Below are 14,340 nucleotides of genomic sequence, written 5' to 3'. Positions count from 1 at the left end.
TATAAAAGTCAGTCTTGATTGTCAGAGGTACAGTGGTGCATCCCAGCACCTAGAAGGTGGTGAAGCAGGCAAGCCTGGGGAATACTTTTAGTTTCCTTGGATATGGCTTGGCTTGAACAGTCTACACACCCTTCTACACAATGCACCTTAGCAACCTATTGGGAATCTGGCACTCCCATCTGTACCAGGCTGCCTGTAAGCTCTGCTCCAATGAGCTCTTTCTCCCCAGTGGCCATTCTGACCTTTCTTTTTGATCAGCACCCATTCAAATATATTCTGAGATAAATCCAGAAGGGAAACATCAAGTAGCCATTCAGCCTGTACTCATTTTGGGTACATGTGCAGTAAGGCTGTCTTCTCAGCAAACTTCTAGGGTAAAATCCTTTATTTACCATCTTCTGACTATGTATGACTGAAAACTTATATTAAAATCAGAGCCAGGCTTTGGAGGTGCACACATTTAATCCCAGTACTCAGGAGGCAGAGGTAGGAAGGATTGCCATAAGTTTGAGGCCACCCTGAGACTACATAGTGAATTCAAGATCAGCCTGGGATAGAGCAAAACCCTACTTCAAAAGACCAAACAACAAAACAAAACAAAAAACAGATGCATCAAGGGAAAGAACATGCTCAGAAGAGAAAAACATGAAACCTAAACCTGTTAACCAAACCAGAGAACCATCCAAACTAGCAACCAATCCATCCTTTGCTAAAATCCACTTCCTGGTGCCTTTGAGTACTCTACAGTATAGTCAGTTTTTTCAGACTTATTATTGCTTTTAATCTTAATAAAGTTTGTTTCTAAGTACTTGTTTGTACCTTCAGTTCTTTGAGTAAGATGTCACAAATCTGGAAACACCCAGTGATCAACAGTAACAGTGGAGGCAGGAGTATTATGGGTTGTCTCACAAAAACAAAACTTGACATGGGGCTGGGAGATGGCTCAGTGCATAAAGTGCTTCCTGTGCTACTCTAGATAAATTCTGATCCCTAAGCCCCACATAGAAGCTCAAAGATGTTAGCAGGCTTTTAAATCCCAGAGAAGGGAAGCAGAGACAGAAGTTTCCCAAAGCTCAAGAACTGGGCAGTGAACAGTCAGGCCCTGCTTGAAACAGGTAGAAGGTGAGGACTGAATGGATAGTTGTCCTTTGACTTCCACATGTATGTCATGCCATACACATGCATCTCCCCCCAACATACATACCAAATCAAAAATATAGGCTGAGGCTGGGCATGGTGGCGCACGCCTTTAATCCCAGCACTTGGGAGACAGAGGTAGGAGGTTCACCATGAGTTTGAGACTACACAGTGAATTGCAGGTCAGATTAGGCTAGACCAAGACCCTACCTTGCCCCCCACCCCCCCAAAAAAAGGCTGAGGATGTAGCTTATTCAGTCCATGCTTAGCATGCATTGGCCAGTCTCTAGCAGTGCAAAAAGGTGGTGGTACATACTTTTAACTCTGGGAAGAGGATCAGAAGTTCAAGGTCATGCTCAGGTACTTGATTTCAAGGCCAGTTTAGCACAGATGAGAGCCTGTGTCAGAAAATAGGTGCTAGAGGCTGGGCGTGGTGGTGCACACCTTTAATCCCCACCTGAGGAGGCAAGGTAGGAGGATCACCATGAGTTCAAGGCCACCCTGAGACTACATAGTGAATTCCAGATCAACCTGGGCTAGACTACTACCTCAAAAAAACAAAAATAAATAAAGGTGCTAGGGAGGTGGTTGAGAGGATAAAGTACTTGCTGTGCTACTCAGTACTTGAGATCAGGTCTCCAGACTAAAAGTTGAAAAATGGCTACTTCGTGAAATCAGAGAAGGGTGATAGAGAATTTCTGTCAAAGCTTACTAATAGAATGATGAAGGGGACCCTGCCTCAAATGAGGTGGAAGGTGAGGACTATCCCGAAAGAGGCAGCGAGAGAGGGAGAATGGGTGTGCCAGGGCCTTCAGCTGCTGCAAATGAACTCCAGATGCATGCACTACCTTGTGCATCTGGCTCATGTGGATCCTGGGGAATCGAACCTGGGTCCTTTTTCTTTGCAGGCAAGCACCTTAACCATTAAGCCATCTCTGCAGCCCCCAAATAAAAATTTTAAAAATATATATTTGCACCTGACGTGGCGGTGCACGTCTTTAATTCCAGCACTTGGGAGGCAGAGGTAGGAGGATCGCCATGAGTTTGAGGCTACCCTGAGACTACATAATGAGTTCCAGGTCAGCCTGAGCTAGAGTGAGACCTTACCTCAAAAAAAAAAAAAAATACAACAAAACTACACATTATATGTGTGTGTGTGTGTGCGCGCGCGCGCGCACGCGCGCATTTGGAATCAGAGAATAGGCCACTGCAGATGAGCTTTAGGTGCATATGCCCCTTTTGTGCATCAGGTACTGGTGAATTGAACTCTGGTCCATAGGTTTTGCAGCAAGTGCCTTAACCACCTCTCCAGCCCTTTCAAAAAATAAATATTTGAGGAGAATGGACACACCAGGACCCTTAGCCAGTGCAAATAATTCCAGATGCATGCACCCCCTTGTCCCTCTGTGTGGTGGTTTGATTCAAGTGTCCCCCATAAACTTAGGTGATCTGAATGCTAGGTTCCCAGCTGATGGAGATTTGGGGGAATAAACACCTCTTGGAGACAGTGTATTGTTGGGGGTGGGCCTATGGGTGTTCTAGCCAGTTTCCCCTTGCCAGTGGCACACTCTCCTGCTGTCCACCTTATGTGGGCCAGGGGGTGATGTCCACCCTCTGCTCATGCCATCATTTTTCCCTGCCATCATGGAGCTTCTCCTCAAGCCTGTAAGCCAAGATAGACCTCTTTTTCTTACAAGCTGCTCTTGGTTAGGTGATTTCTGCCAGCAGTGCGAACGTGATTGCAACAATCTGGCTTTACATGGGAGCTGGGGAATAAAACCCAGGTCCTTAGGCTTTGCAGACAAGCACCTTAACTGCTGAGCCATCTCTCCAGCATAGTATTTTTATTGATTTATTTGCAAGCAGAGAGAAGAGATAATGGGGACACCAGGGTCCCTAGCCACTGCAAATAAACTCCAGTCACATTTGTGCTTCTGGGTTTATGTGGGTACTGGGGAATTGAACCCAGAGTCATTAGGTTTTGCAGGCAAGTGCCTTAACCACTGAACCATCTCTCCAGGCCTCTTCCTGCTCCCCCCCTCCCTTTTTGTAGTTTTTTCCAAGGTAGGGTTTCACTCTATCCCAGGCTGACCTGGGATTCACTATGGAGTCTCAGGGTGGCCTCAAACTTTCTGTGATCCTCCTATCTCTGCCTCCCAAGTGCTGGGCTTTTTATTTATTTATTTTTTTAATCTTGGCACTTTATTTTTGTATTGGTAATGGTAGTGGGTTTAGACATAATGATTTTCAGTTTTGGATATGTTGGTTTATGTGGCTTCATACTACATTGGAATTGAATAAAATTTTTCAAGAAACTTTTATTTTAGAGAGGAAGAATATGGGTGTGCCAAGGCCCTTGACACTGCAAACAAATTCCAAATACATGTGCCACTTTGGGCATCTGGCTTTATATGTGTGCTGGGAAATTGAACCCAGGCTGGTAGGCTTTGCAAGCAAGTGCCTTTAACTGCTGAGCCACCTCTCTAACCTGGAATAAAGATCTTTAATTTTATTTATTTATTTATTTATTTATTTGGTTTTGCGAGGTAAGGTCTTGCTCTGGCCCACGCTGACCTGGGATTCACTATGTAGTCTCAGGGTGGCCTTGAACTCACAGCAATCCTCCTACTTCTGCCTTCCAAGTGCTGGAATTAAAGGCTTGGGCCACCATGCCCAGCTGAAGATCTTTAAATTTTAATTAGTCAGGCTTGGCACATGCCTATAATCTCAGCACTTGGGAGGCTGAGGTAGGAATAATGCCCTGAATTTGAATTCAGCAAGTGAGAGTTCTAAGTCAGCCTGGGCTACAGTGAGACCTAACAACCCCCTCCAAAAAATAAAAATAAAATTTGCCACAAATAATTTAAAAATGTCTGCCCTGAAGTGATTCTCACTGTTAAATTAATACTTGCTATGCACTTATTTCCCAATTCTATCCCATAGTTTAGGATTACCCTAAACTTCTGATCCTCCTGACCCTACCTCTCAAATTCTGGGAATACAGGCATGTTTATTTATGTAGTACTTGGGATTTAACTGTGGGCTTTCTGCATGATGGCTGACACTACCCACTAATTCACATCCCTAGCCACCCTAATTTTCTTCTAGTTTGTTAGATGTCCATAGTACTTCCTTTTTTTTTTTTTTTTAATGCACACATGCAGGAGTTGCAAGAGTGGCCTCCAGCCACTGCAGTCGAATTACAGACATGGGTACCACCTTGTGCACATGTGAGAGCTTGCACACTTGCTTCACCTTGGGCATCTGGCTTACATTGAACCTGGTTAAGGCACTTGCCTGTGAAGCCCAAGGGCCCAGGTTCCATAACCCAGTACCCACATATGGTGGTTTGATTCAGGTGTCCCCCATAAACTTAGGTGTTCTGAATGCTAGGTTCCCAGCTGATCGCAATTGGAAATTAAAGCCTCCTGTAGGCACAGAGTATTGTTGGGGGCAGGCTTATGGGTATTATATCCAGTTTCCCCTTGCCAGTGTTTGGCACACTCTCCTGTTGCTATCATCCGCCTTATTTTTGCCAGGGCCTGATGTCCACCCTCTGCTCATACTACCGTTTTCCCCTGCCATTGTGGAGATTCCCCTCGAGCCTGTAAGGCAAAACAAACGTCTTTTTCCCACAAGATGCTCTTATTTGGGTGATTTCTGTCAGCAATGAGAACCTGACAGCAACAATAAAGTGGTACCAGGAGTGGGGTCATTTGCTGCTAGACAATATGTATTAACATGAATCCCTGTTGGGTAAGGATGCTTTCCCAACTTTGAGCCTGGAATAATTTGGGAAATCCAGAATTTTCTCTGGATATCACCTCCCAAACTTTTACCCTCTTTTCCCTCTCTCTTAAAACTTTTTATTGATAACCTTTTCTTTTTGTTTTCTTGTAAAATTTATTTTATTTTTATTTATTTGATAGAGAGGGGTACAGAAATAGGTAGAGAAAGAATGGGCATGCCAGGGCCTCCAGCTACTGCAAACGAACTCCACATGCATGTGACCCCTGGCTTACATGGGTCCTGGGGAGTCAAACCTGGGTCCTTTGGCTTTGTAGGCAAGTGCCTTAACCACTAAGCAATCTCTCCAGCCCCCCCCTTTTTTTTTTCAAGGTAGGGTCTCATTCTAATCCAGGCTGACCTGGAATTCACTGTGTAATCTCAGGGTGCCCTCAAACTCATGGTGATCCTACGTTTGCCTCCTGAGTGCTAGGATTAATGGCATGTGCCACTATGCCTGGCTGACAACTTCTGTTTTTATAAACCATGATAATCTCCCACCACCCCAACTTTCCATCTCTCAAATTTAACCTCCACTGAATCCCTTCTTCTTTCCAATTAGGCTCCCTTCTATTTTGGTGTCATCCTTTTTTCTATTAGCAGGTCTTGTGCAGGTAGCATCGAACACTGTGCGATCATGAATATCAAGGCCACTCTGTGTCTGAGAGACAGCATTCCAAGCACTCCTCCCCTTCCTTTGGCTCTTATGTTCTGTGACGTCTTCTACAAAAGGGATTTCTCTTTATTCAAGAAGTGATGGGACAGTTTTGGGAAAGCCACCAAGAACGCTTGGTCTGGATACAATTGAGATAAAAGGAGTATACCCAGGCCTTTTGAACATCCCAGCATTTAGTTAACGTGGTGGGAATAACTCCCAGGAAAGCTGAAGTCTGGGTTTGAGATAATGGTTTCCAGAGCTTTCTATAAAGGACATGTGTCTTCCAAGTCATTCCCACTAGTTGAGGTTTCTGTGGCAAGAAACAAACAAAAAAAAAAAATCTGAAATTCGGGCTGGAGAGATGGCTAAGCAGTTATGGCTTTTGCCTGCAAAGCCAAAGGACCTTGGTTCGATTCCCTAGGACCCACGTAAGCCAGATACACAAGAGGCACATGCGCCTGGAGTTCATTTGCAGTGACTGGAGGCCCTGGTGTGCCTATTTACTCTCTCCCTCTCTCTCTCAAATAAATAAAAATAAGCCAGGTGTGGAGGTGCATGCCTTTAATACCAGCACTTGGGAAGCAGAGGTAGGAGGATTGGCGTGAGTTTGAGGCCAACCTGAGATTAAATAGTTAATTCTAGGTCAGCCTGAACTAGAGTGAAACTCTACCTCAAAAAGCAAAATAAAGAAATAAAATAAAATTCTAAAATATGTAATAGATAAGGCACACTGGTTGTGCTAATTATCTTGAGGTACCAGAAAAATGAATCCATAAGGTGATTGAGGTAAAAATGATAAAAGAAGGAAAAAGTGCAGGTCCCTTAGCCTAGTTGTAGGAACTCATGAATGTTTGAGGTAACTAAAGTTTGAAGAGGTACTCTAGAACTTCACCAGTAGAATTGGAATTGGCAGGGTTTTGGTTCCACGAGTCTACTGAAGATTCAGAAGAACCAGGAGCAGTCCAGGGCTTGAGATGGGATGATGTATCAATAGGTCTAGTCCTGCCATTTCCACTGCCTGACAAGTAGATAAAATAATGGGATATAGTCTTTCCTATAGGAAGCAAGCAAGGCTTTTGCTTGGGATGAGGACCAGGGGAAAAGAATCGGACTGAAAACCCCTTGAGCTTTCGTATCTGTAAGGAAACTAATCTAGAGTTCCTTTATAGTCAAGATTGCTGGGGTCTCCTTAAGATTGACTGGCATAGCAGAAGCTCTAAGACTCACCATTGTACTAGGGAAGGAGATGACTTCAGTCTCAACAGTTTCCAAAGGCACCTAGCCTTCCAGTGATTGCCCTGGAAGATGGGCCAGGGCCCTCAAGGACTGTGCTTCTGTGGGCACTCCCATCAGAAATGGCCTTCCTGCCCAGAGGAAACAGGTGGTCTTAGACCACATACCTCAAGTGGCTTTTAGTCTCTAGTAGTTCTCTGTGATGTCTATCTTTCTGCTTTTCTCTCTCTAGTTCCTAACTGTAAAAAACCACAGTAGCAGCTTGGACCCAACTGTCCAATGACTGGATTACAGGATTGACCAACAGCTTCAGAAGCTTTCTATGACTATCAGAGGTCGATTGGGTCAGAAATTTCTTTTAGGAGAACTTTTCTTCCTGTGACCCTGGTTATCTATTTGTATACTTCTTTATCCTGGAGCTGCTAGAGAAAGGCGACCAGAGTCTCAGTTGCTCCCTAATATATGGTGGCTAGCTGGGAGTAATTATGAGGTTTTGCCTTTGCCCCTCTCAAACCTTGTACGATACAGTATATGAAATCGGCTCATTCCATTCATGCCTCTGGTCTTCAAAGTCCAAGTTAGGGTCATTTAGGGAAACAGCTTATGCCCTGTAGGGGTGTGGACCTGGCACCGGTGGGTAATCAACATGTAATATTCATTCCCCACTTGGACTGCTTGTGCTATTATCCTGTCTTCTCTGGAGAAAGGGCCAGTCCTAGTATCAGCATCATGTCTTTCCATGCTATGTAATAAAGGCCATTAAGCTCTACAAAGGTCATTATGTAATCGTCAGGATTTTTTTTGTGTGTGTAGCTTCCTAAATCTTATCTAAATTGAAAGAGAAAATGGGGTATAGACAAAATTATGTCCCCATTCTTCCAGGTGCACTCAAGAAATCTGGAATATTCTCTGGTGTAGTTGATCTTTCTGAGTTGATGGAGGAGCAGGATATGAGGGGCAGTGTCCTTAACCTGACAACGTAGCAGAGGGCCCAGGATAGATCTTTGGGACGGGTATAGAGGTGTAAGTCTCAAGGACTAAGGGCTTCTGTGCTGTTGTGGTATCCAGTTGGGGAGCCTCATATTTAGTGGTCAAAGATTCTACTTTTGTATTCTTGGAGGTTACAAGGGGATTAGAACATATCACAATCAATATTCAGGGATCTAGTTTACTGTTTTGGGAAAATGCGAGATGGTCCCTGAGATAAATAAGGAATAGGACATTGTGAGAAAATTTTCAGGGCCAGGGATGGGATACCTTCCTCCAGTGAGTTGTGAGCTAGGGAGGTCCCTGATGCCCCCAAAACATTAGAGGCCATTGCCAAAGCTCTTGGTTTCCCACTAAGAATAGATGGTAAGACCCTACTGCTGAAGAGTCCACATGCTTGGGCTGCAAGATCACTGAAAAATCCTGCTGGAGCTGAGCTGAAAACCTCCTGTGTGTAGACCAGCTAACAGAAAGCTGAAAAAGCTACATTGCATGCAGTTCAATGGGAGATAGTGAAGTCACAGTGGACACTGCCAGTCTTAAATTTGGCCAGTTAAGCCAAACGAACCAATGGGTGCAATAGTGGCATGTCTTGTTATGGAGAAAACCAACCACTCTCTAATTGGACTGGAGGCCCACTCCATGGGAGGGAATACATGCCAGATACTGAAAACCTATGACAGTGGTAGTCATGAGCCCTAGGGGTGTAACATCTGCTTCTGCTCTGGCTAAATGTATATATTATGCTCACCAAACTACCCAGTAAGCACTTCGCTTAATGTTCATATCCAAATATTAATGCTATTCTCACTTTTGGTTAAAGAAGCTTCTCTTCTCAGATGGCAGTGACCTAGGGATGACTCAGAAGGCACCACAGTGCTGAGAGGTGACAGAGGAATGCTCAGAACTGAAACATCTCTATCACACCTTCCAAGGCTCAGGGGCCACTGAGGAAGAGGTTACAAAAGAATGTAAGAGCCAAACGAAGGGTAGGACTCCTTACAACACACTCCTCCAGACACAAAATGGCCTGGATATCCATGACCTCATAGTGCCTGACACTACCTATATAAGACCATAATAGGAGGGAAAGATGACATCAAAATAAAAGAGACTGATTGGGGGTGGAGAGGTATGATGGAGAGTGGAGTTGTAAAGGGAAAAGTGGGGAGGGGGAGGGAATTACCACCATGGGTTATTGTCTACGTCTATGGAGGTTGTCCATGAAAAATTAAAAAAATAGCCAGGCGTGGTGGTGCATGCCTTTAATCCCAGCACTCGGGAGGCAGAGGTGGGGGGACTGCCATGAGTTTGAGGCCACCCTGAGACTACATAGTTAATTCCAGGTCAGCCTGGACCAGGATTAGACTCTACCTCGAAGAAAAAAAAAAAAAAGAGCAGGACATAGGATAACTGTTTCAGTCAGGTTTGCATTGCCAGGCATAAATCACCTGACCAAGAGCAGCTTTTGGGAGAAAAAAAAAAGGGGGAATTCTTTTGGCTTACAGACTCGAGGGGAAGCTCCATGATGATAGGGAAAAACAATGGCATGAGCAAAGGGTAGATATCATCCAGTAGCCAACATAAGGTGGACCATAGCAGCAGGAGAATGTGCCAAACACTGGCAAGGGTAAAGTAGCCTTAACACCCATAAACCCACCCCCTAAAATACACTGCCTCCAAGACCAAGAGCAGCTTTTGGAAGAAAAAAAAAAAAAAAAGAATTCTTTTGGCTTACAGACTCGAGGGGAAGCTCCATGATGGTAGGGGAAAACAATGGCATGAGCAGAGGGTGGACATCATCCAGTGGCCAACATAAGGTGGACCATAGCTGCAGGAGAGTGTGCCAAACAGTGGTAAGGGGAAAGTAGCCTTAACACCCATAAACCTAAACCCACCCCCTAAAATACATTGCCCCCAGGAGGTGTTAGTTCCCCCAAATCTCCATCAGCTGGGAACCTAGCATTCATGATACTCAAGTTTATGGGGGACATCTGAATCAAAACACCACAATAGCTCAGTCTACTTTTCCTCCCTCTTATAAAACAATTCTAGCTGAAAAATGGTATTATAATTAAGAATTCCATAGGAGGACCAGAACTCTATCCTCCAGGGGGTGTTTGGGCCATGCATGAATGAAAATTTGATTTGTGATTTTTTTTTTTCCTGAAAAATTTTGAGGATTTTCCTTGTCCCATTTCTTTAAGAGGCAGGCCAGTGGGGAACTGAAAGGAATCTTGGAAGCTCTGCAATCTGCAGTGAAAACAAATGGGAGAGGTTGGTGGAAGGTTCCCCCTTTCCTTCTCCAATCTCTCAGTCCTATGTCCAGACACTCCTGTCTAGGTGAGTGCTATTGACATGGCCTGTTCTGCCTAATGGGAGTGGCCTGTGTCTACCCACTGTACCCAGTCCTGGTTCCTGATATTTTCACTTGTAGCTTCAAAATCTCTAATGTCTCTATTCATCAGAGTATTTAAGTTCCATACTGACCCAATCAGTAAAGGGTTGAATAGCTGCAAGGAATACCAGGTGCTCAAGGGATAGTTTCCTTCTCTTCCACCTTTGGTTTTGACCTACCAGGGTAACTCCCTGTCTGGCACAGTTTCCCAGTGAAACTAACTGCAATCTCTGACTAGCTAACAGCAAAGTGTGGGACTCATAGCACCAAAGATGGTAAAAATTCTCAGTAGAGATGGGCTTGGTGGCATATGCCTTTAATCCCAACACAGGAGAGGCAGAGGTAGAATCGCTATGAGTTTTAGGCCCCCTGTGATTACATAGTGAATTCCAAGTCAGCTTGGGCTAGAGTGAAACACTACCTCTGTTAGAATTTGGAATTGACCAGGGATATGAGGGACATAAGAATGAGAGAAGAGCCAGTCTCAACAGCACAGACTTCAATGGAATATACCAAGAGGCAGCCTTCTCCAGAGAAATGAGAATGGTGGCCCCTTTGAGTGGGCCATTGAGGATTTTAAGGAGAAAGGCTTCAGGACAGCCTGAGATGGAGGCAGAGGGGGAGAGTTAAACAAACTTTAGGCTGTCTCTATCTGCTGTTTATTTTTCTTTGGGAGTGAATAACAAGAAAATAGAACCTCTTTTTTTGTTTACTGATCACCTGCTGAGAGCAGATTAGGGCTGTTTCTTAGGTGGCCATCTTCAAGCTTCTGGTTTTATGGTCCAGAAGAATTTTTCCAGTAAGGTGATTCATAAATCCTTCAACCTCAAAAAGCAAAACAAAACAAAAATAAACTTGTCTTTAAACAGCAGATAGGACAAGGGATTCTTGGGGGACACAGTTGAGTCAGAAAAAAATTTGCATCTTTTGGGAGATGGTAGCTGTCCCTAGGTATGAGTCTTCTCTACTCTTCTCTTACCTATAGCATGCCCACAGATGCCCTGGATCTCTTCTTTCCTTCAGCCTTCCCCATCAGGACAGCCCCTTATCCAGCCCTCCTTGGGCCTGTCACTCAACCTCCTCTTACCCACTCCTTTCTCCAAGGCACCTCCTGATGGGCGGGCCCTTACCCTGGGTGAGGGCTGAATACCAGACTGAACCAACATAAGGCTAGGCAGGTGCCAACCAATCCCACCTCCCACAGGAGAGGTCTGCAGCAGGCTCAAGGCTTTCCTTCTTCCCTTCCTCCCTTTCCTTTTTTTTTTTTTTTTTTTTCTTTTAAAGTAGGGTCTCCCAGGCTGTAAGGAAAGTGTAAGAGAAAAACAAAAGAAAACACCGGACTTGTTCTCTAGACAGACTGTTTATTGAGAGAAGCAGCGAGGGGTCTCAACTTTCTCATGGGATGAAGGCTGAAGCCCTGGGACAGGCTGGGTTGCAAGTTTATAAGGAGGATCCTCAGAAAAACAGACAGTACCAGGTTCAGGTCTAAGGGAAGTAGATAAGGAACTGTAGTTTTGTGTGTCCTTGCTCAGAATAAGCTTTTTTTTAGCCAATTTGTTTAGGGAGGATAGCCCACCAGTTTCTGTTCCCTCAAGGTTTTCTGAGCTAAGGGAAGTTTAGTTTATCATTTGGGAGTGGACAGGCCTGTCAAGGCCATGCTTCTGAAGGTTTTTTTTTATTGCTTGTTGGTCTTAGGGATAGTTATTAAATCTTTAGTTCCCTCTATTTTTCAGAGAAGTCTATTAACTCTTCACAGGCTGACCTGGGATTCATTCTGTAGTCTCAGGCTGGCCTTGAATTCAGTGATCTTCCTACCTCTGCGTCTGCAGTGCTGGGATTAAAGGCGTGTGCCACCACGCCTGCAGCCCCCCTTTCCTCTTAAAAGATACAGCACTAAGTTGAGGATCCTTTCCCCGGTCCCCATAGCTACAGCAGTGCCCCGACATTTGTGGCAGGTTGACACCAAAGTATTTGGTCTCCCACCCTCCTCCCAAACGCCCAACAGTAGGCTTCTAAAGAAAGGCCTAATCCCCAATCCCAGGAAGGGGAGAAAAGAACCCCTGTTTGGGATGTCAAGCAGCAAGTCTCCAAGGGGTTTCTCGGTCCGCAATGCTGAGGAGGTACCCACCGTAATGGCCACACTCTTTGAGTCCTTCACGGTTTGGGGAGGTTCGTACATGTAAGGTTTGGGAGTGAGCAGGACCACACAAACCGCTCACTCTTGAGGCAAAGATGGAAGCTTTTATTCGGAAAAACACGTGCTGCCTCTCAAGAGTGGAGCACAGCCAACCTGGGATTCCAGACAGTGGGCTTTATAGGGCTCTTTAGTTGGGGGAAAGTGAGGAAGGGAAAAGTTTAATAAAAAGGTTTCTTCTTTAGGGGAGATGTAAGATAGCCAGGGTGTGACACCAGAACAGTGACCAGGTGACTTACACGATAAGGGGACAGGAAATCATGACTTGGGGGGCCATTGTTAGGTAAGGAAGGGATAATGGCTGGCTGTTTTCTTAAGGAATATGGGTAAGTCTGTCACCATCCTGCTGTCCTCGGTAAGTCCATTTGGGGAGCTTGTCCTGACCTAGCAGTACTGACCTTAAAGGAGGTGGTGGTTTGGAGGATCCTTGGACAAGCTTCCACTAGCCTTCCCGTTAGGTCGGCTCGTCCTCCCCGTGGATTAAAGAAAAGGCAGGAAGCAGTGCAAGCGGTGCGAAGGGCGGCTGTATCCAGAGGTGCCAGGCACGCGGGTGCCGCCTAGTGGGCCTCCCGCCGCTCTCCTGGTTGGCCTGCTCCAACAAAGACCAAGCTGCTGATTGGCCCACTGCGCACTGCGCGTTCAGGTACGGCAGGTAAGCTACCCAGAGGGCCAATGGGAGAGAGGGATTTTCGCCCTCGGGTTCTTGGCACTCACGAGAGAAGGGCAGGAAGTAGGCAGACCCTCCGCCATCTTGGGGCGCGAAAGCCCCACGGCTCCCGTCGCTCAGCCTCACCCCGGAAGTGCTACGGAGAGCACCGGGCGGGGCGGGGCGGGGCGGGGCGGGGCGGGCCGGCCGCACGCTGCCATGACAACCCGCGACAACAGAAGACGCGGGCGGCGGCGGAGCGCAGCGCGGAGCCTGAGCGGGTTGGTTAGTGAGAGCCTGCGGGCTGGGGCGAGCCGGGCGGCGGCGGCGGCGGCGGCGGCGGGGCGGGAAGCCGGCTGCCCAGGCCTGGCCGGGGAGGGAAGTGCGGCCTTCCGGGTGGGACCCGAGCTGGCCCTCGCAGCCCGTCCCTAGTACCCGGGGCGAGTGTGAGGAGGACGCAGAGGCCTTGGGGTTTCCTTTGGTCGGAGGCCGCTTGGTTCCCTCCTAAAAATGAAAACTGGTGTATTCAAGTCCCGTGAAAATCCGAAATCCTCCATTCCCAGTGGCGGCTGAGAACGGAGAATACAGACAAAACGCCTTTAAGTATTGTGCCCCCCTTCATTCGGCTATCTTTATATTATTGGAAGCCTTTTATGTAACCCTTATGTGCTTTATTATCTGCTGGGAAGTGTTTTATGAAAATAATAATGAACACACCACAACGTTTAAACCCCGCTTTTTTTTTTTTTTTTTTGAGAAACCAAGGGGACAGAATAGCAACTGTATTTACAAAGGTTCATGAACAATCACATCATCAGGCACTTGGTCACATTTCAAAAACTCTTTGGTGTACCTATTATTGCAGTCAGGTTCCCATTGCTGACCAAGAGCAGCTTGTGGGGGAAAAAGGTTTATTTTGGCTTACAGGCTCCAGGAAGCTCCATGATGGCAAGGGAAAAGAATGGCATGGACAGATGGTGGACATAACCTCCTGGCCAAATTTAGCAGCAGGAGAGTGTGCCAAACATTGGCAAGGGGGAAACTGGCTGCAATACCCATAAGCCCGCCCCCAGCAATACACTTCCTCCAGGAGTCACTAATTCCCAAATCTCCATTACCTGGGAACCTAACATTCAGAACACCTAAGTTTATTGATGGACACCTGAATCCAACCACCACACCTGTCATCACACTTCCCTTTTTTTAAATTTGTTTTTTGAGAGAGAAAGGCAGATAATAGAATGGGCACGCTAGGGCCTCCAGCCACTTCAAATGAACTACAGAGGGCATGGGTCACTTTG

The 14,340-nt window shown here is 46.0% G+C and overlaps 1 protein-coding gene across 3 annotated transcripts in view; it reads left to right on the top strand.

Annotated features, from left to right (window-relative positions):
- The first annotated feature begins 13,246 nt into the window (after positions 1-13,246).
- Positions 13,247-14,340, top strand: part of Kif27 (kinesin family member 27) — a 211,992-nt gene continuing 210,898 nt past the window's right edge. For 2 of the 3 annotated variants that reach the window (XM_045131476.1, XM_045131474.1), the window contains exon 1: positions 13,260-13,324. The gene's annotated coding sequence lies outside the window, so the exon portion shown is untranslated. Of the gene's footprint in view, positions 13,325-14,340 lie in introns of all 3 variants that reach the window. The other variant, XM_045131475.1, reaches the window with a different exon arrangement.

Source organism: Jaculus jaculus, chromosome 12, assembly GCF_020740685.1.
Source record: "Jaculus jaculus isolate mJacJac1 chromosome 12, mJacJac1.mat.Y.cur, whole genome shotgun sequence".
Classification (NCBI taxonomy): Eukaryota; Metazoa; Chordata; class Mammalia; order Rodentia; family Dipodidae; genus Jaculus; species Jaculus jaculus.
Note: the sequence above shows the minus strand (reverse complement) of the source record. Positions and strands in the feature narration are given on the sequence as shown.